The sequence below is a fragment of the Helicoverpa armigera genome, chromosome 12 (genome assembly GCF_030705265.1).
Source record: "Helicoverpa armigera isolate CAAS_96S chromosome 12, ASM3070526v1, whole genome shotgun sequence".
Classification (NCBI taxonomy): Eukaryota; Metazoa; Arthropoda; class Insecta; order Lepidoptera; family Noctuidae; genus Helicoverpa; species Helicoverpa armigera.
This window is the reverse complement of record NC_087131.1, coordinates 12,515,404-12,543,162: the sequence shown is the minus strand read 5'-3', so window position 1 is coordinate 12,543,162 and position 27,759 is coordinate 12,515,404. Positions and strand designations below refer to the sequence as shown.

The 27,759-nt window shown below is 38.0% G+C and overlaps 1 long non-coding RNA gene and 4 other non-coding genes across 6 annotated transcripts in view; 4 read left to right on the top strand and 1 right to left on the bottom strand.

Annotated features, from left to right (window-relative positions):
- The window catches only part of LOC135117683 (uncharacterized), a 99,492-nt gene that overhangs the window by 7,828 nt on the left and 63,905 nt on the right, over positions 1–27,759 (bottom strand). The gene's annotated exons all lie outside the window — the stretch shown is intronic.
- On the top strand, positions 21,708–21,780 carry Trnav-aac (transfer RNA valine (anticodon AAC)). Its single transcript has one exon. It is a non-coding gene; the product is annotated as a tRNA-Val (tRNA).
- Positions 22,295–22,367, top strand: Trnav-aac (transfer RNA valine (anticodon AAC)). Its single transcript has one exon. It is a non-coding gene; the product is annotated as a tRNA-Val (tRNA).
- On the top strand, positions 22,828–22,900 carry Trnav-aac (transfer RNA valine (anticodon AAC)). Its single transcript has one exon. It is a non-coding gene; the product is annotated as a tRNA-Val (tRNA).
- Trnav-aac (transfer RNA valine (anticodon AAC)) lies at positions 23,411–23,483 on the top strand. The gene has a single exon. It is a non-coding gene; the product is annotated as a tRNA-Val (tRNA).

Genomic DNA, 27,759 nt, shown 5'->3' with positions numbered 1-27,759 from the left:
AAATATTTTGTCCTGATTTTTCAAGTCGCTTCTGTCTACGCCTTGCTCTGCCCTATCCCTGTACGATATCTAGGGATCGTTATAAATCAAAGTGCGTTGCTTCTTATAAACATATTTCGCGTGTCCTCTCTCCTTCAAATCTTGTTTTATTTCTCACTACAATATGCGAGGAATCCTTCATGAGGCATCATCAATTTTCTCATATTTTGTTAGAAGTTGATGGCAGGAGCAGTAGATATGCGAGATGAGAAACTATTTCAACTTTGATAGCAATTTATTCATCGAATGTTAAAATAAAAAGGTTTTTTCGTTCTAGACTTTTCCAGTACATTTGTCTGAACCTGAAAATGAAATTTTCTTATCTTACTTTTTATTTGCATTTTTTATCATCTCATATTCTCCGAAAAGGAGCTAGACAATGTGATGCGTCTATTTGTAAAAGGGTTATGTCTTGAACGATCCACAAAATCTCTGAAGATAGACAGATATTAAAGTTTTACAAAATCACGCATATAGTAATAACACATTTTAACCCTAAACCAATTAAGTATGTACCTGACCCGTGCAAGAATCATTTGGCGAAAGTTTTCTGGAACGTTCTACATTGAAATGTTGGCAATGTCTTGCCGGCCGGGTCCGAAGGTGGCGACAGGTTGGGTCTGGGTCAGGGGTCCGGTTAAGTGGACCCCGTGAATTATTCGCCGTAATTATACAACGGAGACTTTATACGCAGCTACTGGACATGTTCACATTGGGTGACTAGATTGAGGTATGGTTTTCTTTTTGTCTTTGATTGAATGTTGATATCGGATGTTTGGTCTTACGTTGTTTTTCGTAGATTTTAGTCGCTTACGAAGTGTTTTTATTTACTATCGTGTTTTTTATATACTACTACTACTACTACAATCTGACACATTGTCAATATTTAAACATTGTTTTAGATCTGAACTTACTAACCTATTCTTATTGATGTCTGAAATTCAAATAATAAAATGTTTCGAAATATTAAATTAAGTTATCATAAGGTGCCGTTTTATGTACCTACCTTAGAAGTAATACAATTTCTTAAAATATTATTGATAATCCTACTAATACATATGTAGTTACATATTAATAACCAGACAAGAGCGATATGTAGAATGTGAACAGAGTATCGGTGCCCCAGTCGGAACACTATGAACAACAACACAAGAAGTCACAAGTTTTCGCCGAGCGGACTGGCGTCTTAGATTAAATTAACATTAGGTACAAGTATTCGGAGGGACGTAGGGCGGCCATTGTACGGACCCCGGCCGTCTTGCCCTGTGGTCCACGGAATCCTAATTAAAATTACAACATGTAAATTGTCCGAAACGTCTCAGACCCTGTTGTTTGATGTTTGTTTAAAAACGTTTGAATTGTTTTGTATTTATTGTTCTCGGAATATTGTACCTATGTGCGCTAGTTTGTTTGTTCCCTTTGTCTCGAGCAGTTTCAAACGCTGTGTGTTTAACAGCTCCAGGTTGTTTGAAAGTCATACGAGTTGCAACATTAAATGTGCAGTAGTTCATTAGCCGAGTTCGCTATTCCGACGTTACTTGAAACCAGGTTTATTTCTAGTATTCTATGAAACTTCAAAGGTACACACATGCACAGTAAAACAATTTGTCTGGCCTTATCCTACTTAATAATACATGTACAAACTGCTTCACTAATTCGTGTCCCTTAAGTTTAAACCTTAACGCATATATCTCCTTAATTTAATAATTTCCAAGCATTTAGTTGGAGGCCGGCCATATTTGTCTTGGTCTAAAATCCGGCCTAAGATTAATCCGGAATGTTGTTAGTTGTCCCCTGTCCCTCGGACACCACGTGGCGTGGCGTGGCGTGGGGGAGGCAACACTTAGACATGGGTGCTGGACACAACACTATTCATTTTAGTGGTGGGGAACAATTTATAATTTGAATTATTGATTAAGTGCGGTATGCAGGGATATTAATGGCTTTAATGTTTGTAATTGACCTGCCACGATTCATTAAGGTTTCTGATAAGCTTGCCCGTTAATAAATTGTTTAGATTGTATACGCTTATCTTTTATATTGACTTAAAGCCAAGATGATTTAAATACTTACTTAGGTACCTAGGTGTTTTTTTAACTAGGTATATTACAAAAGGTATTTATGTCTATAAAGTCGTCGCTGACTGAATAAAATAGTTATTACATGTCTATTGATTCACAGTGGTGTCTTACCAAAAATATCGGTTAAGAAACATTTTGGGGCCGAAAATTTTCAAACATTTCGAAAATATTTTTCAACCAAACCACCCTCTAAAAACAACAAAGAAAACAAACAGGCATTTGTATCGAAACTAAAAACAAGTGTATGAAAACAAAAGTGCCATAAGGGAGGGGGGGGAGGTAGTTAGGGAATAGTTTGCAGCTATCTCATGCTGCACAGTTTCCGTAGTTCCGCTAAGTGATATGAAGAAACATCTAGAAGTCACTTAGCATAAGTGGCCAGTTACCTGAATACAAAGAGGTGCGTCGTCCTGGAAGAGACAGGGAGTAGGTACTTGAAGTTCAAGCGTGCTTTGTAAGCAGAAAGATTGAGATTTGGATTTGGCTTTTTAAAAACGTTAACATATCCAGGCTGACCCAATTATGATTAGGTACCAAATTCTGTGAGTGAAGGCAACTGCGGAATTGTTGCTTTCCATTATTTAAATAAAATTAAGAATTGTAATTTTTTAAAAAGATATCACTGTTGGTATTGAAAACCATGAGATTTTGAAAAGGAAAACAACTTGAATCAGATTTCCCCATAATCGCTGAAAAAATCTAGTAAGGTATTCATATGTATCTGTCACTTCTTTCTTCTCTAAATCCGCAGCTCCAAGAGAACAACAGTCGTTACATAAATAATAATCGTTGAGGGGACAACAACACACCGTGTTTACCTCGCGATGGCGCAAGTAGTACTGTATCGGCATTTCATTATTCATGGCGTGAGGTCGCGATGCGCCACGGAGCCACCAATTCATATTGCGCCATAAACGACCACTTTATGAGGATGCGTTTCTATACATGCGTGGGTATGTAAGTTGTCATATTGTATCTAATAGGAGAAAAAAATTACATTTATTTATAGACATTTTACCTAATTTTAATCCAGAAAAAAAGGAGATTTATTAAAATAGTGCCGGAATTTGCGTCCGTAAATATAAAGAAAATGTTTACCTACCGGTAAGGAACGGAAATCCACAATTAGTTTTCGAGATCTGAAAGTGCGTGTTCTAGTTGTGTACTCTAACCTGTTTGTTCATGTTTTGTTATTTTAAGGTAAAGTTTTGATAAAGAGTTTACCTTTAACATTAACCTAATTATTTACTCAAACTTGTAGATACTAAAGAACGCGGTGAAGTAGTAGATATTTTTGTAAGAAAATCAGTTGAGTTGGGCCAATACCGTGCATGAGCCGGATCGGCGCATTCCGGCTCGTCCAACTATGCTGAATATTTTTAATCAATACAAATTAGGTTGAGGCACGAGCCCCGGGGCGCCCGGACGGATATACGCGAGCCGCACTGTGTTACTACTGCTGCCCCGCTGGAAAAAAATAACAAATTGGAAATAGTATCTTTAAGTTTTTTCTAGAAATCGCTTTATATATTTTTTTAAGTGGAGGCAAGGTTTTCTTGATAAGTTTTGTATGTGAAATAGATTTCAATAAATATGCAATTTTGTTAAAATTAACTTGTTAAATTACGTAGTCTGGTATGTCTTCAGTTTTTACCTTAACCTGTACAACGTCATCAGATGAAGATGAGTCCAACGAAAAACCAAATCAAGAATCAAAACTGATAAAAGTTAACTTTTGATTCAAAATATTAAACCATAATTTTACTACAACTATGCCCCCGATATTGTCGATATCAGCCCACAGTGCGTTAGTGAATGTGCATACGATACGGGAGCATCTCGGGATAAAGTTACTTAACAAGCTGAAGATATTGATTTATTGAGCGCTCAGCCCCTCAGGTATAACTTCGCTTATTTAGATAACGATGAGCATACTGTACATACATATCCAGCTACCTATCTATGTGTATGTGTACTGTATCAACAGTACATTGTTTGTGTTGCTATTTGTGTCTAGTTGTTAAGACTGTTTGTTTGTAATTGATATGTTTGCTTTTGTTTATTATGAAGTATTGTCATGTACATACAGGACATTAAGTGATCGCCTTTACGTAATGTATAATGTCCATTCTAAGGGTAACAGAAACTTTCGCTCAAATACTCACTGTCATTTTAGAGATTTTAGTGTCCAATGTTTTTCAATAGGAAAGTAATCTAAACGAATTTTTATGTAGGCAGCTTATTTTTTCTACAATGGAGTGGTTATTCTCACTTTGGCACGGCCCCTCGAGATGCCACTTTAGCCAAGGTACTCGAGGAGCTGTCTGGCATATAATATGGCAATGGCAACAAATGGCGGCTTGTGGCGAGCCAGTTAAATGGCAATCTTGTGTTAGGCGGCTAGTGGCAAATAAAAAGTGGCAAGTTGGCCCACGCGTAACTCCGGCCTAAGTTAATGCGGTGAGACACTCGGCTGACCTATGTCGTGTAGGTATCTATTCTCATACTGCGTACTTACTTTATGGAAAAAATCTAGAATACTTTTAAGTTAGAGTATGCCTCATAATTCATGAGAATTGGAAAGGTTAATCTGTTTATTGAACAAATGCATTAGGTTACCTACTTTTGAATCTTTTGACTGACATTATAGGCAGTCATTTAGTATAATTCCACGTGCTGATTTTACCCATAAACTAAAACTATCAACTAGCAATTAAGTACCTACATCATACAGTGCTCACCTACACGACAATCAACAGTAGGTAATGACACAACGAGTGCAGTGTGTCGCCGTATCGGACGGACGGACGGACGCGACGGACGTCCGCCACGATAACACACACAGGTTACTATTTACACATTATGTGCCAACTGTTGTAATGAGGTAACTTAGGATTATCTTTCATAGTGTGTAAGTGACGAGTTAAAGAGGTGGTTTTGATTGTATGGAGTGATTGAGAAGATGTGGATGATGAGGCACTTTAAGGTACTTTAATTAACTTGCTCTAGAAATTGGGACACTTAGCGACACTTTAGGGCCTTAAAGTTCGTGACTTGCCCTTTTATACATTTTAAAAACTGGTTACGATTTTATCTAATTTTTTCGTCTCAGTTTGGGCGGTTTTCAGAACTACAAATTGCACATAGAGACCTCTTAAATAACTTCTTAGTCGCCAGTTAGCGCAAGTTTATCGCGACTCTACATAGAGTCTTCGGTTAAGTTGGGTTAAGTGGAGGTCCGCTGCCTCGGGCGACTCTACATGTAACTCTACTGTAAGGTTTCACTACATGTCTTTTGTTTTAAAGGACCCTGGTGAAGATCAGTTTAAGTACCGCTGAGTACCTACGAACTCAAGTATTTACTTTAGTACCTAATATAAAATATAAGGCGAAGTGGACCCAGGACCCAGTCTGAAGAAACCATAGACGTTACTGAACAAAATCTCTAGCCCAGTTATTGTCAACGTCTAGATATTTCCTCAACTTTTATTTAAAAAAGAACATTAATATTTAAATAATATTTGTTTGCTAATTTTTGAGGCATGACTATATCAATTGCTTGACGGTTTGGCTCATAAATTCGCTGGCTGCACAGGGGTAGGGGGTGAAAACTACCAGTCATTACGTGCGGGGGTAAGAAGTTGCTTTTTATTGTTACCCTGGTTATTGTACCAGGCCTGCTGAGGAGGGGGCAGGGGCTTCCAGTTGTCAACTTGTGGAAAATGCGCTTAATTTAGTTTGGAGCGAAGAGTAGTTACTACATGTTAACGATTGTATGTAATCACGCTAGCTGACAATTGAGGCGAGCGGTTACTTGTTCGTCCTATAATTTGCATGATTCTTTTATTAATACCTCGTACTTGAAGTTATTTTTTAACCAGTTTAATATTTAACTGTAATATTTGATTGCTCTTGAATACATTCCTGTAGGCTTCTTTAGCCCCTTACAGTATTACGTATTTGTAGAATTTAACAATATTTCATTCAAAACAATATACTTAACTAACAATGGCTACCTCCACAATTCACCTTCCTAACATTAGCTAAAGTTAACAAGTCCTCTCAAATAGTTGTAATGATACGCTAATGTCTCTAGTGGCGGATATACCCCCCTCCTCATCCTAACACAAGGCCACAGGGTTGTATCCTGCGTGTGCCGGAAACGCACGGAACTGTGCACAAGTAGGACTTTTCGGACCACGAACATCTTAGAATAGACCAAGGAGTTCGTAGAGGGTACAGGACGCGGTGTTTGTTCAGGGAGAAGATTACTGAACTTTCATTATGTATGGAAAAATGTAACTAATACGTACGTCTATTTATTAATATGTACCTACTTATGCCATTCTAATTTATTAATGAGAATGATTTTTAGACAGACAAATATAACCTTGCATTTCAAAACATTCTTCAAGTCATTAATTGTTCAGGAGAAAAAAACTAAATACATGTAAATCTATACAAGTCACATGAAGTGTATAGAGTAATGTATTCACACACAGACAGTCGCGTATCTGCCGGTAACCGTAACTAGTTGCGAAGTTATTCGGGCTCACCTACACACGCTATAAATATCACTTAACTTGGATACCCTCGGAGTAACCAGTCGATCGCAAGTAGTTGTCACATATCGGATATAATCGCAGAAGGTTCAAAACAAACTATTGATGTACATATTGTACATATTTAGTAAAATCAAGATGCATTTATTTAGAGTTGGATGAAAAATCTACAAAATTACATGAAACGGCTCTCGGAAATGCCCGCCCTCCACCTGGCCGCCCTTTTCCTTCACAGGTAAGGCAATGCCTTAACAAAAATGCTTAGATCTGTAACTATGCTGTCACATCTAAGTCAGTTTGCCTTTCTCGCGTATTTTATATTTGGAATGTTGAGTGTTTGCTACATTAATCTGAAGCTTGTTATGAACCTAATTCCAATTGTTACGGCTTTTTTTCTTATGTGATTGGCAACGAACAAATAAAGACATGTATGAAATAAACGATTAAAATAAAAGCTTTGTGATAGTTTTCCTTTTCATCAAAGTTTTGGAAAACACAAGATTGTGTAGAATGGTTCTTCTCTAACCCCCTTGAGGTGATGTTGCCGGAGGAAACGGCGCAACTTAGACAATAACCGTTGAGATTAGAGGCCGCGTCCGAGGTGGGCTCTAAACAATACTATACACGCAAATTGAATATTAACAAACACTGTCTGTTTGTGTTCAGAGGTATCAGCTCGTTTAGATACGAGCCTTTATGATACGTGGAGATCTTAATGGGGTTTCATTAGTTAATCATTCGTAACTACACCTAATACATGTTAAAACAAAGCCAGTGGACTAAGTGCATTGTTGTTATCTATTGTCGATCAATTGTCTTCAGAAATAAAGTAACTATTTGTCACCCTCTGAAAATTGGGCAAGCGGTACGCTACTTATCTTGTTGCAAAACTTTAAAATTATAATACCTAACACTCTTAACTGTCATCCAAAGAAAAATGTACAATTTTATCGCGTCTTTTATTTGTTTACGAGCACCAATTTTTCACCACTAATCCTTTGCTTGGCCAAAAGATTAGCACAACAGGGGTTGTATTTTTTAAGAAACAATATCGACGACAATGCCCGACGGCTCACAATAAAAGAAAAAGCAATTATGATGTTTTGTTTGTCACGACTAAAGACGCGATCCGCGAACATTTTTCATTTTTAATCTCTTGTGTAGTAATTGTTTTCTTGATGACGTCATTGTCGTTTATCGAGACATTTTCACGGTTGACGGCGACTGAATGTGGTTTTTGTAAGTTTTGAAACAATAGAGGGCTGATTGTTGCCGCCTCGGCGCGTGAGACGGTGTGATAGGCACGGACCTCATTTATAATGTCTTCAAGCTTTTTCATAGTTGCGCCCTGAAAAAGTTTTGACAGTCAAGTAGTCAGTGAATATAGCACCCATTATTGAAGTTCTTTGTTGTCGTAATGTCTTTGCTGAATAAAAACGTACTATCGATATTAAAATGATTTCATTACAGTGACTTTATCACACAGTGATGTCTTGTATCGTAAATAATGAAATACCGTCTAGCTAGATTGAACTCATACGACTTAGCTAGTATTTCAACATCTTAGGTGTACATCATATATTAAAATACCTCTAGAAAATAAAAGTGGAGTCTGTCATGAATAATATTCCGATGATAAAACATATTAACATATAGAGGCTGAATACAAATCGTCTCATTTGGTTCACACAACCAGTAATGTAGTCCTTTTAAATTCTGAATATTTAGTACTTATTTTTCGATGCCTTGAACCTAAGTTTTATGAGACATTTTATGTTTCAAAAAATTAAATGAGCAACGGTTTGTATGATTAATGTATGGAAGGGTAAATATGTTAAACTATTTATTTGGTTATGGCTGGGGAATTTAGTAAGATATGCGTTTCTGCTTATTGTATGACTTTGTTCTATTACTCATAGTAAAAGTAAAATGAAAGTCCCAGGAGTTATTCATGCAATTTGGTTTTTTACTCGGTAGATACCTAGTTATTTTTAACTTTTGAACTGTATGATAATATGAGTATAAGTATATCTTAGATACCAATGACTGTGTTTCGGATGGCACGTTAAACTGTAGGTCCCGGCTGTCTTTGAACATCCTTGGCAGTCGTTACGGGTAGTCAGAAGCCAGTAAGTCTGACACCAGTCTAACCAAGGGGTATCGGGTTGCCCGGGTAACTGGGTTAAGGAGGTCAGATAGGCAGTCGCTTCTTGTAAAGCACTGGTACTCAGCTGAATCCGGTTAGACTGGAAGCCGACCCCAACATAGTTTGGGAAAAAAGGCTCGGAGGATGATGATGTTAATATGAGTCAAATTGCAGCGAAAAACAACATACGTTCAAGACAGCAAAGACATAAACAATGTATTTCTCCATCTCCTGAAGAGTGCAGTTGTAAAGAAGCAATAAATCCCTCCGAGAGGAGTGCCCCGCGTGTATGCAAGCAGTGTACTGCACACTGTACACTGCAGTGCACGCTGCAGGTAACAATTGAATTGCATGCGCCGTGTGTTTACAACCGCTTTATATTGCCCCAACATTTCTGCAGTTTATTTTAGGAAGACTTACTTTGTACATCTTGTTGCAGTTTTGTGTTTGGATAAAATTGTTAGGTGGATATAATATTTTTCAGTGCAGTTTGTTCGAGAACGAATTGCAGTAAGTTGTTATAGGAGTTTAGTGATGTAATGACTTCTGGCTGTCTTTACCATTGCGGTGTATATCAATAGTTCAACAAGTAATGAGGAGTGAACAGCGATCTCCCACATTGTTAGCAAGAATGCGATGTTTAAAGTCAACACATGCGCACGCGGCACGTAATTCTGTCGCACCTTAAATCTCCACGTAACGTATAAATAAACACACAATCACTGAAAGGTACGAGCATCACAAAGTAGAACACGACTTGCAACGATAAATCCTTTTATAATCACTGCATTGTATTTTAGTAAATCGTACTAAAGTATTTTGTATTTCGGATCGTTTAAATTACCCCATAAATACACGTAAACGATTCGCAACAAAGAGATGTCGCTGGAGTGCCGCCGGATCCGAACAATAAATCTGCTGCAGCACAAACAAGAAATAACTTTCACGGCTGAAAATATCAAATGTAAAATGTAAATTTAACTACCTAATACGGGCTTAAGCCGTACGAAACTGCGCTTTAAAGCGCTGTTTATTTGATATTTGAGTGTTGTTTTTATGTTAGTGTCGTTGGATCGGCAAATAAAAACGTCTGGTGTAGAGGATGCAGCCTCGGTTATGAATGGCCTATGAGCTCCAACGCGCCGCGCATAGATCATACTGCTCTTATTAGCGCAGATGAGACACTAGCTAAAAAACTTCATGAAAAATATCTATCTCATAGCTAATTTAGTGATTTCGGTTCAGATTCATTCGGTATGTTTTATATTTTCTCGGAGACGTGTTCCTTTCGCATGAGTCACTATCACGCTCAACAATTAATCGTGTTTTTGAAGTGCACAATTAAGGTTTTTTAATGCTCTTTTTATTTGTCGCTGTTACTTAAAAAGACAGATTGTCTTGACAGTTAATGTAAAATATTGTTATTGGCACAATTAAAGCTCGCGTGTGTATTTTGTGTTACGATAAGTGATCTTCCAAATTAGCTGCATCAAAGAGTTGCCTCGTCTTCGCTGTGTGCAGTCTAGTTGGAGCGTCTCTTAGGTGGCGTTGCATCGCAGGCAGTTTGCTTGATATAAGGCACGTCGCCGCCCGTTATTGCTCCAACCTACTTATTTATAATTGTCGTTCCATCCGCCATCTTAGCGTGACCCCCCGACCTCTTCTTACTGGAAACAAATCCACCTCGTTCGCGGCAGCTATAAGAGATATGGCGGCTCAAGTGTAGTTGGTCTAGATATGGCCAAGGGTAAGCTTTCAAGAGTAGCCAGGGAGGTCGGTACGGGCTATTTAGTTCTCTTTCACAGTGACTATTAGTGCGACCTTTATTGCGTTAGCCTGTACAGATGACGCATCGTTATGATCTTATGTTTATTTATTATGGTTCATGTTATTTGTATTGTTTGTCTTCAAGTGGATTTAGAGAGAGGGATATATACTGCGCATTTATTGCTGTATGCACGGAAAACTGTAAATAAAGGTAGGGCAGGCCTATGGCAGGTTAGGCAATAAATAAGTAACAATATTTTTTTACTCGGAAAACGGTCTTCTGGTTTCTAGAGACTAAAGAGAGAAAAATCTTCGAGCTTGGGTATATAGTTAACTGACAATCATGTATCGCCTGTAAACCCGATTATAATCCAAAGACAATTCCGTAACGCGACTAATAAATCGCAGCAGTGTCACAGCGCAGAGAATGAAGTGGCCCAGCTAAGTAATGATCATTATTGAATTAGCCCTCAAAAGCGTCATACATAAAAACTGAATATTCACATCGCTCACAAATGCCGAGTACACATATGCATACCTCTCTTTAGTACATGACGTAAAACTGTAATGTTTACATCATTGTGGCAATACATTGCTTATCTATAAGAAAGATCGTGATATTAAGTCTATGTAGACATTGTGTGTAAATAAGAACAAAGAAGTAACAGAACCACTTGAATTTGTTTAAACATAATTTTAGTAAAAAAGCTACGTGCTATTTTCCAACGTATTTCCTAAAGTGTCGCTATGAAGGCCTGTAGACGCCGAGGACATCTCTGCAGGAGACCAGGTCGTAAGTGTTGCGAATTGGGAGGCGGTCCAACGCATGCAGAACATGTCCTAGAAGTCCCAATTCGTACAAGATGTTGAAGTCTTCTACCTACTGCAGTCGTCTTCTAACTCGAAACCAACATGGCAATAAATGTCGAGGCAGTATAAAAAAGTTTATCTACATGAACTTCATGGAAAAGTGAGGAGACATCATGAGGACTGCTCTTATACATTGGAGGAACTATTGGTACACCCATATATGTGCACCTTCGGCATCTACTTTGTATGTAGGTTAGAACTGATGTTAAAATTTTAAATCGTTGTTATGCGAATAAAAAAGAAAAATGTACTGTAGTTATTGTACGTGAGTTATAGTTCAATAACTCATTGAAATGCAGAACATAAACATAAATCATTTCTATCTCGGCCTGTTTTAACGAATAGACTGTGATTCGTACGTTCGATCAACTTATAAAACTTCTATAATTTTCCATTGAAACTTTTTCTTTGAAACCCAATAAAGTCTTATCGTAATTGGTTTTCCAACTTCAATCTTTTTATTTACTCAATAAACTTCACAAAGCTTATGTACTAAAGCAAAATATTCATCGTTTCGCCCGCTTTTGTTTCTAAGGGGGAACCGATTAATTTTATTGGCCCGGCTAATTCTATCAAAGACTCCGCGCCGGTTTAATAGCGCACAACAAAATAAGACCCTTAAAAACTAATGTTCAGCCTTAAGTCCGCCGCAAATACCTCTTTGTGACTCCCAGCCGTACCCGCGCTGCCGTCTTCCCGAGACCTGACTACACGGAATTCTCTTCATCATTTACACCGCACCACAATTTCAACTTTATGTCATGACCTTTAGGGTTGAATTCTTGATGCAGACCTGTTTTACTTAAGGCGAAGTAAGACGCGACCAAGATTAAAAAGTTCGAGTCGGTCGCGCGATGTCATTGTAAGTGGAAAATGAGTTAAATAAGGCAATACATTTTAATTAGGAGGAAGGGATCCCTTTATTCCTTACGCGATAACTCGCCGCGTTCTCTATTAATTGAATTTCATGTTTAATTAAGTCGGAGGCGGCACAGATAATCCGCGCACTGATCTTGCCGTTTGTTCGGAGACCTCATTTAACTTGCTTTTGGCGATCGCCAGTTTTTTGAGCGACCGATACTGCGACCGCACCCGGCTTCGCTTTAATTTACTGCTTTCTAACTGTTCCGATAGGTAAAGGGTTGACGATTGTTCTAAGAATTATTGTAAGTGGAGCATTCAATGCTGATCGCAATCAAGAATAACTTTAATTAGAAAGATTGATGCTGAGACGATTCTTATACAAACCAGTTGCACACAAAGAAGATAAATCGTTGGTACAGAAAGGTAATTTAATTCTTCTGATATCTTTGTGCCATTCCTCCTAATTTACCTCCCGCTAGCCACCTCACCAGCTTACCTCCGTCAGAAAAATGATTGCACGAATAAAATAACGGTGTTCAGTTAAATGTAGTGAGATAATCTTGTTGTAAGTGGTTCGTGTCGGGTCGACTCCATTGCTTAAAAGATTAAAAACTTGGGGAGTACTGAACATTGCTTTACTGCACTCAAGTCGCGAGGAGCCGTGAGGGGATCCTTTGTATGTTTTAAATACCTACATATATTTACTAACTGATTTAAAGAAATAAATACAAAATTGGCATACTGTTGTTTCTATCTACGTATTGTTTGTAAGTTTAATAATATATTATTATGAGAAAATTGATTCAACGTTTTCAAGTACATACCAAGGAACATTTATATGACTTACACATAGGCTTCTATCAGATCGCCATAATCATACAGTATAATTACCTTAAATAGGTATAATGACAGGCCATATTCGCTCCATTAAGTTCAGCTCAGGGCGTTAAGGGCGTTATCAGTCAGTGCTCAAGGGGGTAGCATCTTAAGGGTCTAATTGCCTGCTTTTACCTCGTTTATATGACTTATAGTGCCTTTGAATCTTGACATATTCAGGACTTAGTTCAGATATGAAAGGGATGACTTTCATCGCTACTTTGTTGCTGCTGTAATATTTTCTTATTTTTTTGGCTTATGTCACTGGCAATTATCATTTATACCTCCATAAAACTGATGATTTTACAATCTCAAAACAAACGTCCAGCTTTGACACAGTTGTTGATAGAAAAAGTGCGCTCTTTAACATCGGCCTCATGTTTGCTCGGGTTTACGACTACATCGGCGCGGAAGCAATTAACTGTGAAGTTTAATACTTTGGCAGTAAATCACGCGCCGTCACAGAGCCCATTGATGATGACACACGCTGGTGTATGTGACGTCACTTGTCTTCCTCACTGAGGGTTCTGCAGGATCCAGTCAATATTCTTAGTCAATGAAACTTCATCAGCTACAAATTCTAATAAAAATAGGGTCCACTTTTGGGCCCTATTTTATAAGAAGCACCTAGTATTGTGATTGTAAATTGATCAGCAAAAAAATGAAGCCTACATTTGATGTCTATCAATTCTGTATCTAATATCCTAGAGCCCAAAATAGGAATCATTAACTACTTATGGCTTTTATCGTCTTGTCCTTTAATTCAATTGCTTAAACTGAAATCTATGAAAGAACAGATGCAGTTTACGGAACCCCAAACAAACGTGAAGCCCATAAAATATCCTGAAGTATTAAAACTTGAAACTTTCCAATTTCGTGCTTTGACCTGATTCACAACGACACAATCATTAGTTTACTTAGTGCACAGAGGATGTGGACACTGCACATTGTAACTTCAACCATGTGGTGTTCCTATAAGATACGTTTTACTTTGTTAGAGTACCCGGTAAGAATGCACGCCATAGTTTTATGGTGTAATTAAATTTAACAAGTGTATTAAGTATCGGATAAGGTGAAGGGACTTGTAGACAGACGGCGCTGCGGGAGGTTAAGTCACCTCTCTGTTCTTATTTCACTTACTACTTATTGACTGAAATAGACAAATGGATCCTTATGTTATGATTCAAAAAGAGCGTTATTGCATTACGATTAGTTTACTTTCAAGTGACATGTATTGTCCCTGCATAACCTTTTACTAGTTTATGCCTTACATTGAGAAACCCCCAGATTTCCGAAAGACTCGATTTCCTTGCTTTAGTTTTAGGCTAATTTGGAAGATTTCCTTGAAACTCTACCCGTAGCCTGCGGGCTGCGGTCGCCGGGACCCGGCCGCGGCGTGTTGCGATCCGATCGCGAAGATTTATACGTTATACTTACGAATAGCAATACGATCCGGCGACGATACACGATTGTCCTACATGCTTCTGTAATCAGCAAACAGAGGAACCGGTTGAAACGGTTTATATTTTAAGAATAGTCGTGGAGTACAGCTATGGAACAGTGTCAACTTTCCATCAATTTGCCTCCAAAGGATGATAATGCTGAATACTGGAATATTCCACTATCCACTTTTGTACTTTGTAGTATTTGTTTGTAGTAGTTGTTGAGTCGTGGTGGCCTAGTGGGTAAAGGACCAACCTCAAGTATGAGGGCGTGGGTTCGGTCCCAGGTCAGGCAAGTACCAATGCAACTTTTCTAAGTTTGTATGTACTTTCTAAGTATATCTTAGACACCATTGATTGTGTTTCGGATGGCACGTTAAACAGTAGGTCCCGGCTGTCATTAAACATCCTTGGCAGTCGTTACGGGTAGTCAGAAGCCAGTAAGTCTGACACCAGTCTAACCAAGGGGTATCGGGTTGCCCGGGTAACTGGGTTGAGGAGGTCAGATAGGCAGTCGCTTCTTGTAAAGCACTGGTACTCAGCTGAATCCGGTTAGACTGGAAGCCGACCCCAACATAATTGGGAAAAAGGCTCGGAGGATGAGTATTTGTTAGTTTATCATTAGTGGTTCTTACATCCTGGTACAGTCAGGTAGGTATAATTACCTGACCTGAGCGATTTTAGATCTTATTAATGTTTAACTGTATGTTTTGTAAGCCGATCTTTGCGGCATATGGTAACATGACCGCTAATTTATGAAGACACAATAAAGTAAAATAACGTCTCCATAGGTTTATTAGGCCGCATTGTCCAGCAAGAAAGTGTTCTCCGGGGAGCAATAGAGCGCCTCGGGCGAGGGTGACCACACTCCTTTATCAGTCATCCGATCCGATAGTGTGACCAGTCGTCCCGAGTCTTGCCTCAAATTGTGTTATAAATCGTGCATCTATCGGACACTGTCTCTAATTAACCGTTAGCGGCTAAGTTTTATTGCCGCCCAGCAGTTTCGGGTTATCGCGATTTAAGTTTAAATTGTCCGCCATATGTGTAGTTTGGTGTCGTAAGAATTATCGTTTTGGGATCTACGCGTGTAATGGAACTACCCTCTGTTACAATTTATGTGTTTATGAATAATTAGTTGAGGATTATTCACTTGTATTACGTCGTGCTGTAATACGTAATCAAAAATGATGTACGAATGGTAAAAGTTGATGATTAATAATAACCTTTTACTGGAAATGAAATTTAAAACGTGCAATTCGTCGGAAAACAATTAATAATTAACAAATAAACACTCATTGTTATAAAACTAATAACATGGTCTGACCACAGTGATATAATTTTCTGCATATAGGTACATAATAAGTTGTTGTGGTCAGCCCGCCGTGAGTATTATATTAAATGCATAAAATTATATTGTTTCAATTTACGCAACTAAAAACAACGCTTAATTCGTTAACTGGGCCGCACTGGGAGTCACACAGCAATTGGTGGACATTATTCAAATATTTGTGAGCTCCATTGAAGCGGCACAAAGTAAATTCATGCAAATCGACGTATTTGCAAAATGAAGTCCTTTAACATCAACAAAAAAGCTTTTAATAATAACAAAGAAGTGGAGAATCAGCCGCTGTTTCCCCGAAGGAGCGCTGAGGTATTTTCCCCTTAATTTAATCAAATCATGGACTGTGTCGTGTATTTTTCTGAGTCATTTATTTTTAATTTTGAGCGGCCATGTTGGGAGGTGGCGAGATAACGGTAGCGCTTATTGGAATTGCTTTACGTAACTACCACTTTCTGGGAAATGCTTTTCTCAACTGCCACGAAGTTACGAAAATAATTTTCCTGCAGAGTCGGTATGTTTGGTAATTATATTTTCAATGGAGATCTAACACAACGCAAACATAGCTGTACGAACATATGCAAACTCACCTTCAATAATAACCTTTAAGTGAGTCCCCGAAGCCCAGAGCGTTAATATGATAATATATTAGGTCATAAAGCATCATTAGACCCCCTCACCTCACGACAACTTCGTGAGACCTGAGTTGTTCAGCGGCGAGGAGAACTTGCTACAACTTGCGATAGTTTGGCATTCTTGAATTTGGGGAGATATCAATAGTAATAAGTACTTTCATGAACATTGCAATATGAGATTTTTTACTACATTGCCTTTTTCTTTTGATAGAAATAAAGTTAGAATAATTGCAGTTTATTGAGACAAAGAAAACGTTATGAGAAGAATGAGGTTTGATAGACTTATTATCTGATTGGAAAAGGGTTTCGATATTCAAGATTGAAATTGTATATGAGAAAATAGAATTGAACAGTTGTGACAACAATAAATGATATTATAATATAGTGTAAGTGTGTCGTGAGTTGGGCTATGTTTCAGGTGGGGCGGGGGCCATATATCAAAGTTTGCAAGTTAACGGCGTGCGAGGTGCGAGCCTATGAGTTATGCCGACCGCACGCCCCGCGGACCGCGGCACAAGTTTACACGACACTGTTTATTTAAGATTTATTTAAAACATGAAATAGGAGTAATTGTAATCCGAAAGTACATCTGGCCGGGTCTGGCTGCTTAGAGCACAATTCTGCACGCTGAAATAACCTTAAAATGATTGCATTTGCTCAGACTTTATTCAACGAACACACCAACCTAATGTGGTTTCATTCATGTAGCTTGTTTAGTACCCATTTATCTACTGCATGGCATTGCATATCATGAAGAATATACCCATCTGCAGTAACTTCGATCTTCCACCTTCATCTGCACACTCGCTACATCTCATGACTTACGGCATTCATAACCAGAACGAATATATATCGCGGCGACCTGTCCCGAGTAATTGAGTTACCGCGCTAAGAAACTCAAACGGCTCGCGGGAGAATACTGTTCGGATAACTAACCGGTACTTCGCTAACTATATTGTCTTATTGAAATTTTGTGTATTATACTGCTCGTATTAGGAGTTGCTAGGTAATGTAATAGACGAGGAGTTTGATGTTTTGGGAGGTAACATAAGGGTGATGGTATTGTCAATTGAAACCAGGCATTATCAATTTTTGGTGGTAATGCAGTAACAGTTGGAAGAAATCATTAGTTAGAATCAGGAGACCTATATTACTAGCATCACAAAGACTGGAAAAAATTTGCTATATTCAATTTAATGGTTTGAGTAGATGAAGTCTGTATGAGAATTTTCTTTCACGATGATTACCGACCGGGAAATCTTTAAATCCTGTTGTTTATGTTACAAAAAATATTTATGAAGTGTTTTTCCGCTATAAATTCTTTCGTGGAAAATCTACGAGTGTGTTCCCCTAATCCCCCGCCGTGCAACGGAACTGACACACAGATGGACAAACGACACGCGATAGTTATCAATACGGATTATCTGCACACCCTGTGTACTACACCTAGAGCAGGGCTGGCACACAGCACTACGGTTATGTATGGGATACTTTATGGGAGCTATAAGAGATGGGAAAAGTTTGCATAAATATCTAATTCTGTAATACTTACCTAAAAACTGATAACCTTCTAAAGCTAACTTAAATTTTTCTACAGACTCATACACCACACAGAAGAAAACATTAACTCATTCTAGAGTTTCGCATTGTACCATTACATCGTGCATTAGACCATCAGGGGATAATTCAACAGATTATAAGGATTAGTCGGTTGAAATCTAAGCACTCTACGTGTGAGTATCAACCCTGGGCAAGCTACAGGGGTTGCAAAAAACTCAGCAGCTACGTGACGCGGCATATTGATGGCCGATGTTTTCCTGGCCGGTAGCTGATGCCAAAACGCACCAAATAACATTATATTTGTCGGACATCAACACTTTTAGCAGGTTCAACAATGCATCTGTTTTGAAAAGCTTTGCTTCCATTCAACAACTGTATGCCGTTTCATTTTGATCTCAGTGTTTGTCTGATCTCATCTCTTTGCAATTCTCAATGCATAGAAAACAACACCTCATATGTATCTAGCAACCCAATGACATTTAATATGAAGGCAGAATTAAGTAACGCGGGACGTATACACCTTCGGAAAATATCACTAAACTTCCATACCAAGGAATGGAAGAAAAACACAAATAATATCGAAGTTGTCGTAACGAGCGTGAGTTAATCGGTTCATTTACGACACTCCTGGCCGGCGGAGTACCAGGGCGCTATGATATCGCGGAGGTAACTTCCTACTACTGATTGATTTGTTTTTACGACTACGTTTATGGCAGTTCGCGACTTGAGACGGCCAGAGGTGGGCTTATGACTGTTTTTGTGCTAAACGACCCATTTACGGGGTCCAGTTATGGTTGATTAGATTGCTGTCGTAGAAAGAAATGTTGATGTTATGTCACACTATGATATTGAATAGTTATAAAGATAGGTAATTATATGGAATTCGTTCTTGGATTTTATGAACACTTTTCATGCGCATAACTGATCATTCTAACAAATTCTGTAAGTTCATTTCTTTCTATATTTTTATTTCATGAGCCGCAAACAAACCGAGTTTATTTGAGTGATGGACCCTCCTAATAAAATATTCAGGAAATGCCCATCTTCTCTCAGCCACACTATAAAATCTCCGTATCGCAGCGGCGTCTGCACATGCTAAGAAGCCAAAGTATCAATTTGTCGAAGTGAGCTATATCAATAAAGAACTTTTTATTCCCTCCATATTCTGCCCTCTCCGTCCCTCCAATATGATTACGTTAATGATCGTTATTTTACGAACTAATTAATCATTTATTTTCTTTTGACGATTGCTTTTAATGTAATAGGATTGGTCGGATATTAGTCTCGTTGGGGTGTTCAAATCTCAATTTTATTTTATCTTCCGCAATTAAAGAAGTGGGAATGGATATTAGAAAAACAGATCGTGGTGTTCATAGAAATTCATTTAATCTACTTCATTGAGGTTCTAAAATAGCCTTTACTTTGGTTTGATTGTAACAATGTGTTCCGATTTCTTAGAAACAACAGATAACACTCATAATAGATTAAACAAAGATCGTGTTAAACTATTTATCCACGTAGTGTTCCCACTCCTGAGCCATGATAGCCGACATTAGTGTCGGAAACCTCACTACAGCCGACATTAGCTGTACAAATAGCCCGTGATTGGCTCACGTAAGCCACTTTCTCACGTCCGATCAATCGCGGCCTCTTCCTGCCCACTGCGCTGTCGCACTAATGACTAATTACGCTTGTACAATCCCTCCTTTACACTATACCACTTGTATTACCGGCTACACTCTCCTTGCAAGCCAAACTCGACCTTATAACAAACTGACAATGTTTGGATTGGAGCGCACTACTCTATATTAAGACGTTTCCTATTCACGGCGGCTGGTGTACGCTCATTAGGTACTTAGTGCTATTGTGAAATCATTAGCGATAGACTTTGAACCTTCTCGTTCGTGAACAGGGTTGAGTTTTGTGTGAAGTAGTTTTCAGAGTTAGGTCCTGAGTAAAGTCTAGGTGAAGCGCTTCCTGAGGAAAGATATCGGCACGTAATGAGTTGAGTGGCATTCAAAACATCGTTATCTTTGTTCACCGCAGGTCTTTGTGACGACCGAATTACTTGTGTTCCGCGCTCAGAGGGAATACAAAACTGAAATAGAATCATGCCTTCAGTAATGACTTTATATTGAAATGTTGTGCTTGCATTCTGTTTGAAATAGTAAGGAAACTGTAAGTTGTTCAGATGAACTGAAGGAGTTTTCAAACAAAGAGAAAAGTTTTGATATCCTCAGCAGGAAAGGAGAAAAATATTTTAACTGACTTCTTCTTTGTTATACATTTCTTTAGGCATATTAATATTGATTTCTTCAACGAAGGGATTATAGGGTGGTCTTCCCCGTTACCGAGGCCACATGAAACTCCATACACAATAACTCGATTGTTTACAAGCATCACAGACGCTAACAAGATCGGTATAACTCGGGCAACTAACGACATTAGTCTAAGACCATGGCGATATCGACTCGATACATCGCCATTGCTATAATCGATACCATCGATGCCGTGTGATCAAGTTAGCAAGTTTGAGGTTGAATTAGCTTTGATGGATTGATCACGGCTCTTGTTGTGGGAAGTCTACCTTTAAGTTTACCTTTATATGAATTACGTACAACGTTTTAGCTACGGCCAATGACGTATCCTCTGGTCTTTCGTCGTAGGATACTTATGTATTGGTACTTTTTACAAAGCCTTTACACATTGTAATATTAAAAACTTTAAAATGCGTTTTTGTTTTAATTTTTAAGGGCAAAACCATCTACTATCTGTAGTTACCTCTTTGGACTTTTGATAAAGTTCTCCTCAATTTAATCGAAACCAATACTTAGTAATTGAATATTCCTCATTCAAACAGCGATCAACTACTCCGTGTATAATATGATAGTGTGTAATCCAGTTGTCCTGAATGGAGGTGTAATGTGCGATAATTAATCCGGCTGCTAATGTTAGTGTAAGCCTAACGTGCTTGGTACCGGTGGCGGGAGCTATCTGCCGTGCCTTGAAACCGATGGTTAATTAGTAACGCGATTATTGTAGTGTGCTGATGTGTGATTAACACTAGTTTAAGTCTTTGTCAATGATACTGCTGGATAGTTGGATGGAAGCTGGAAGTGGTTTCGCTTCTTTTGGGTAATTGTCTGTTATTTAATAAAGAATTATAATGGTCTGCTGGTGGAAGTGGAATGCATAGTCTATGGGCTTAGCAACTGGTTGGTCTAAATGGGATTATTGTTAAGTTAATATAAACGGCTTACCTATAATATCCTAAAATTGCGTTAGTTAAAACCATCTCTCAAACTAGCCTATGTGACAGACCACAACAATGTAGTCAGTCAATGTAATTTATCAATACGTCTACTGTCTACCGATATGGATAATGTATTAAAAATATAGTCCGTTTAAGTAATCTATTATCACAAGTGCAATCAAATAAACAATGATAACATTTAGACCGCTTTAATCTTGACTTTGTGCTTTAGATTTGCAATAGTTTCTGCATTCGAGCCCATGTATCATAGTTTCCGTGGTGTAGCGGTTATCACATCTGCCTAACACGCAGAAGGTCCCCGGTTCGATCCCGGGCGGAAACATAGGTTTTTACCATTTCTATTCTTGACGGTCTGAAACAGGGCTATCTTGTTTCAGTAGTAACAGTTCTATTTCCATGCATAATCTTTGGCTACAGCCTCTTCAATCCCGTGTTACTGTGTGTATGACTAAATATATTTGTTTTTGCAATAAGTACTAACTTATTTTTCAACTTCATGACAATACACGTGGTTTCCCAAGATCCAAAGACTCCTTGAACACCAAGGATGCCTTTAGACTTCCGAGATGTTCAGACGGTGGCTGGGGCAAATAGTTGCACGCAAGTCTGTGTCTTTTGTCACCGAACAAGCAGTTTAACCTGCCACGCACTTTTATCTGGTAATCCAAATGCAGACAATTATGAACGTATTTAAGTATAGCTGACCATTGCTGGTACTTAGTCTCTTCGGGAAAATTATGAGACAAAAATTGATACTATATCCATATCACTTCACGTGTTAATGTTCAACTTTCACTTCGGTCATTATGCTTCTAGTTTAAAACCAATTGTACCAAGTTTCCGTGGTGTAGCGGTTATCACATCTGCCTAACACGCAGAAGGCCCCCGGTTCGATCCCGGGCGGAAACATATTTTGTTACTATTTGTTATTGATGAAGTCCTGAAACAACTATTTAATTCAGTAGCAAGTTTTTATTCTTTAACAACCAGGCACCTGTTCAACGTATACTAGCTGAAAGTTGGTTTTATTCAGGTGGGTATTATTCAGGAGATTCATGAGTCCTGAGACCAAATTACCGTTTTGAACATCTAGGATGCCTTTAACCAGCCATATTAAAATGTGCACACCAGGTACAGCAATACAGCAGTTCCACCAGCCATGCATTTTTCTAGCAGATCTGTAAATAAGACGACGATCATGAGACAACGTCTGTGGATGAATTATGAGCAAAACCAAGATATGCGATGTATTAGACCATATCAGTAGGTACATTACATAGTTATTATCACAGAAGTCAGACTTTGCTATATATTCAACTTTCACTTAGAGTATATAATTATGCACCTAGTTTATACTGTTTTATATCAAGTTTCCGTGGTGTAGCGGTTATCACATCTGCCTAACACGCAGAAGGCCCCCGGTTCGATCCCGGGCGGAAACATAGCTTTTTACCAGGTTATTCTTTATAATTTATCAGTACTTACTCTTGCCTATGTGCAGTGTGCACGGAAAAGTGATGAGCACAATTTTAGATCGCATGAATAAATTTTAATGAAAAAACAATGAAGCTCAATAGGCTAGGTATCCGCTAATTTCAATTATTCATCTATTTGTTGTTTTACAGCACATAATATGGAGCTAATGTAAAATTCAATCACTAAACGCAAATCAAACGGATATATAGATAGGTGTTATAGGAATCTTCTGTATAGCCAGAGGTTGCTAGTTGAGACTATGCATATTTAACCGACAACGCAGAATCGTCGTAGGTATCATTATTGGATTAAGATTTTAACATGCCTGAGGCGTTTTGTGAGTGAACCAGTTCTTTGATTTGATTGTCGGCCGCACATTATGTAATAGTTTACTGTGTACTACATTTGCAATGTGACCATTTGATTGACTTTCACTTTTGTTTGTCTAGGTGTATAGTTTATACGCTTATTGTCAAGTTTCCGTGGTGTAGCGGTTATCACATCTGCCTAACACGCAGAAGGCCCCCGGTTCGATCCCGGGCGGAAACATAGTTTTTGACAACTAAAACTGTGTTACAAATAAGTCACAAAGGGAATTGTATTTAAATGTATATCTCCTTTTGGCGCCCCATTCGCCGCATAGTCATTTTTGACTCACGTCTTTGTGGCAATGATATGTGGGGATATACCTACTATAGAACTTGGAAACAAACCCACAATTATATCATATCCTGCAACTCAGTCTCACAGCGAACCAATAAAGCGGCTTACACACTTGGCCACTGTAAAAAAGTTACAGCCAGCTATAACATTGTCCATTACGGTAATGAATAATGTGTAGCGTCGTTAATCTGCGAGACATCAGTCCTCATCTCGGTAATTACATCTAATTGAATATTAAGGCCTCAACGATTGCTTATAAAAGTGCCGAATTGCCCAGTGTGAAGGCAGCTTTACTGGAGGGGGTGGGGGAACGTAAATATCTTCATTACGGAAGTGATGAGTGGTTTAAAGGTATCAATACAAAGAAGAATATTTCTGTTTTTTTAAGAGTTTTTAACAACCAACAGCACTTAAGTTTGCAATAAAAAGATTACTTAGCTCTTTATTAATTTTATAATGTGAGATAAAATGTGTAAAGACACATTTTTTTTATATAAAGATTGATATATAGAAGATTGTATAAAGATACTAGTTGAGCATTTCTGTTGTTATAGTAGGTTTTGAAGTTTAAAAATTAGTATGTATTTCGTAATTAAACTGATGCTAATTCTCATAAAACATGTTAAAATAACCACCTCGTTTGTAAGTTTTGGCAAACATTTAGTTTTTTATCATAGTTGTATTGACACTGAAATATGCCACAAACTGTAATGTTTTACCTCGGGAAAGTCGTAAATCTATCACAAATATTTTATTGCTAGTAGAAGATAAACGTGTACAGCGTTATCAACAGTCATAAACGTTTTAAGTATTTTATTGACAACCGCTACTATAAACCTGATAACGATGGATTTGGGCTACTCTTCTGTATACCTACTATTTACGTTAAAGTAATGTACAGACCATAATATATGTTGTAATTACATAAGACAAAAGCTGAAATATAAGTTACCTACTTGGTCATGGAACACTTTCTGGACTTATTTTAGGGATAACGATTAAGTTAATATAAATTGTTCTAAACTTTCTTATTACTTAGGAATAATATTGTTCACACGTATTGCTATTAATTGCTGTAAATTCTCTTACTATTTAAATCTTAAACGCAACGTAAGTACACTCACCTACATTCTAAGCGGATATAAACAAGCGGACATTACCGCGCGGATATTCGGGGTTATAACCGTAGCGACTTTACGCCACGATAAAAATACTATGAAATAAATTGAAAAATTATTGTGCCAAGTTATAGCTGCACTGAAGGTGTACGATTTGCTGAATGACCAGGGAAATTGTTGCAACGTTTTATCGTTTATTAAGTAATTTATTTTTTTTAAGTTCAAATTCATATCAAATAAAAATTGTTGAATGTTACCTTCACTGTTTAAGCTAAATCATTCATTATCTATGCTGATATCATAAATCATCCGCGTTAAAACGGCTAAGTATTTGAAAATGTAGACATTTCTTCATCAACTTCAGCCAATGAAGGTCACTTAGTTTTTGACCATAACAAGGAGAAATGCTGCAAAATTAAAAAAGGCCAATGAATACCTATTGAACGTATGATTACATAAAAGAGAGCTCGTAAATATCATTCGGCATCGGAATGGTTCGCGTGTAATGTATGCACAAGTGTGCGCCGCGCCTTAATAGCGCATTATGACGACTATTAGCTATTCAAGATATATTTGTTATTGCTGCTTTATTACTATTTATGTTATATTTTATGACTGCTAATGTGCCGTGGCTGAGGTGCGAAATGTACATTCTCACAGAACTGATCTTAGATAAAGATATCAAAATGAAATATTTCTTTCTACAAGTGAGAATATGAAAGCCATTTATTTTATTTGCTCTTAAAGATCAATAGATAAGAATCGCAATGTAAATGACACTTGCAGAAAAACTATTAAAGTTTCAAAGCGTCAGTATGATATGAAATCTGCAACTAAGCATTCTAATTTACTTAAAACTTCGCACTATTTGAATTGCAAAAGTTGAACACCGAAAAAAATAAAATTTATTCTGTAATCCATGCAATCATCGTCGCCAAATCCCCTAATAGTTTGAAGAAGCTATTCGTACAAAAACGTCTCCACCTAGCTTATCCGACTGCGAATACTTTTAAATCACGTATCCGTTTATTTATTTACTCCCACGCGACAATTTACATATAAGAACCAATTCAATTCCGAGGCTCACGGCGCTCGCAAAGATTAAGGCTGTATATCCACCTACCGAACGACCTACCCCCCCGCAGCCCCCAGCCCCCCGCCAGAAGACCATCCCCACATAATCCGTATAAATCCACTTTATATTCATCCACCTTAAAGGCCTCAATAAAAGTATCTTGTGTACTTTTTTCGTTGGAGTTAAGTGTGTTGACGATTCATTTGAAATTGGAATTTTGGAATGGTAATAATAGGATGCCCAAGATAATCTCGGAGAGCAAAGTATCTGGTAGAAATGTGTCTCCCTAGCTAAAGTATAGAGCCTAGCTAAAAAGCAGAACGCCTTTTTCTCTTCGAAAGCTTCACTTCCAAAGCTACCTTTCTTTCGTCGTGTTACTATTTTCTCACCCTATATGACAGTCAAATAGACAGGGGAAATTATCATTGCAAGTGATCGCGATGTATGGCGATATAAATTACAGGTTATGACGTAGTAACTACCGCGAGTGAGGTATATATCGTCAGGATTGGGCGGTTAGAACGGCTGTGTGGGCATTTGTGTTAGATTGAATGTATTTGTCATTAAAAAAAAACCTTGCGGCCGCTGGTAGACTGGTAGTCAGACTGGCCGACAGGTAGGTAGGTAGGGGTCCAAATAAAGTACACAATTTGGTAGAAATTGAGACTTTATTTAAGCCAACTTCTGTTGCCCTAACCACGAATAGATCTCGAGTTAGTAGGTACACTGGGAACACTGGCCTGAACCGTGGTGTAGCTCCGACGACGGCCCAGCTCCTTGCCAGGTTGCACTGCCAGGTCTACAGCAGGACCCAGGTAGTTCCAGACAGGATCAGGTCTGGTCTTTCACTCGCCGCCAGGTAGAAAAATTGCGTAGCGAGGGTTTAAAGAAGAATGTAGAATATCCAACGTAGCAATCCAACGTAGAAATTAAATCCTGGAAGCGCAGAGACAAGGCTAGCATTAGCAGAGCTTGGGCCACGTTGCCGGGTCCAAAGGTCACAGTGTCCCAGCAAACAAAGTGAACAAGGAACAGCTGCTTTAGAAAGAAATTTAGCAAGAAGAACACCTTACAATAGAAGTTAAGCAATGCATGGAAACTTACCCCAGCGGGATTTCCGATTATAATTTGTCTAGCACAAATAAGTAGAAATTAGGCAGGTACGCAATACTTGAAGGTCAAGTAAAAAAAAACGTGTGACACAGCCGTCACGTCTGATGCAATTTGGTCGTCTGCCGCGTCTCCGGCCCGAATGCACTCGAGGCACCACCGTCTCGCGCGGCGAAACCAGTTCACCCGTTTAGAGATGCGTAGGCGCAATAGTTACGAGGACCTTTGTGTAAATACTTAATATTGGGTTCCGTATACGAATTATGTTAATTTTAATATATTATAATTTTTTATTTTATTTATTTTAGTTTACTTTAGGTGTTTTATTAATTTTAGAATATTCTATTGTAATTATTTGTATTTTTTTTATTTCTAACCTATTCTTAGAGCTAGGAAAGTACAACGTTACAGTACCCCGCCGCAAAGTGAAGGATTTTTCGTACTTAGAATAGAAAAATCCGCTATCACTACTAACTGCAAACTTACTAATACGTTCAGGCTAACATTCATACCTCACGCACACATAAACAAATCACACCGTCTGCAAGTCTTTTAGTTTATGACTGGAGACCCTAACAAACAGAGTCACAATTATATAGTATCAATTGTTCTCATTAGTAAGTTTGTATGTAAAAAAAATTAATACATTATTTAATACATAAGTTAAGTAGATAAGATGTTACTATTAAGACTAGGCTAGACTATTTACTTTATTAAGGTTAGATATATTATTAGCTGATTATAATTATTATGTTTTATCTTGTATATATTTATTATGTTTTATAATTTGTGATTTTAATATCTTTGATATGCCAAGAACCTAGTAATTTTCCAGACATATCAGCTAACTCGTAGACAA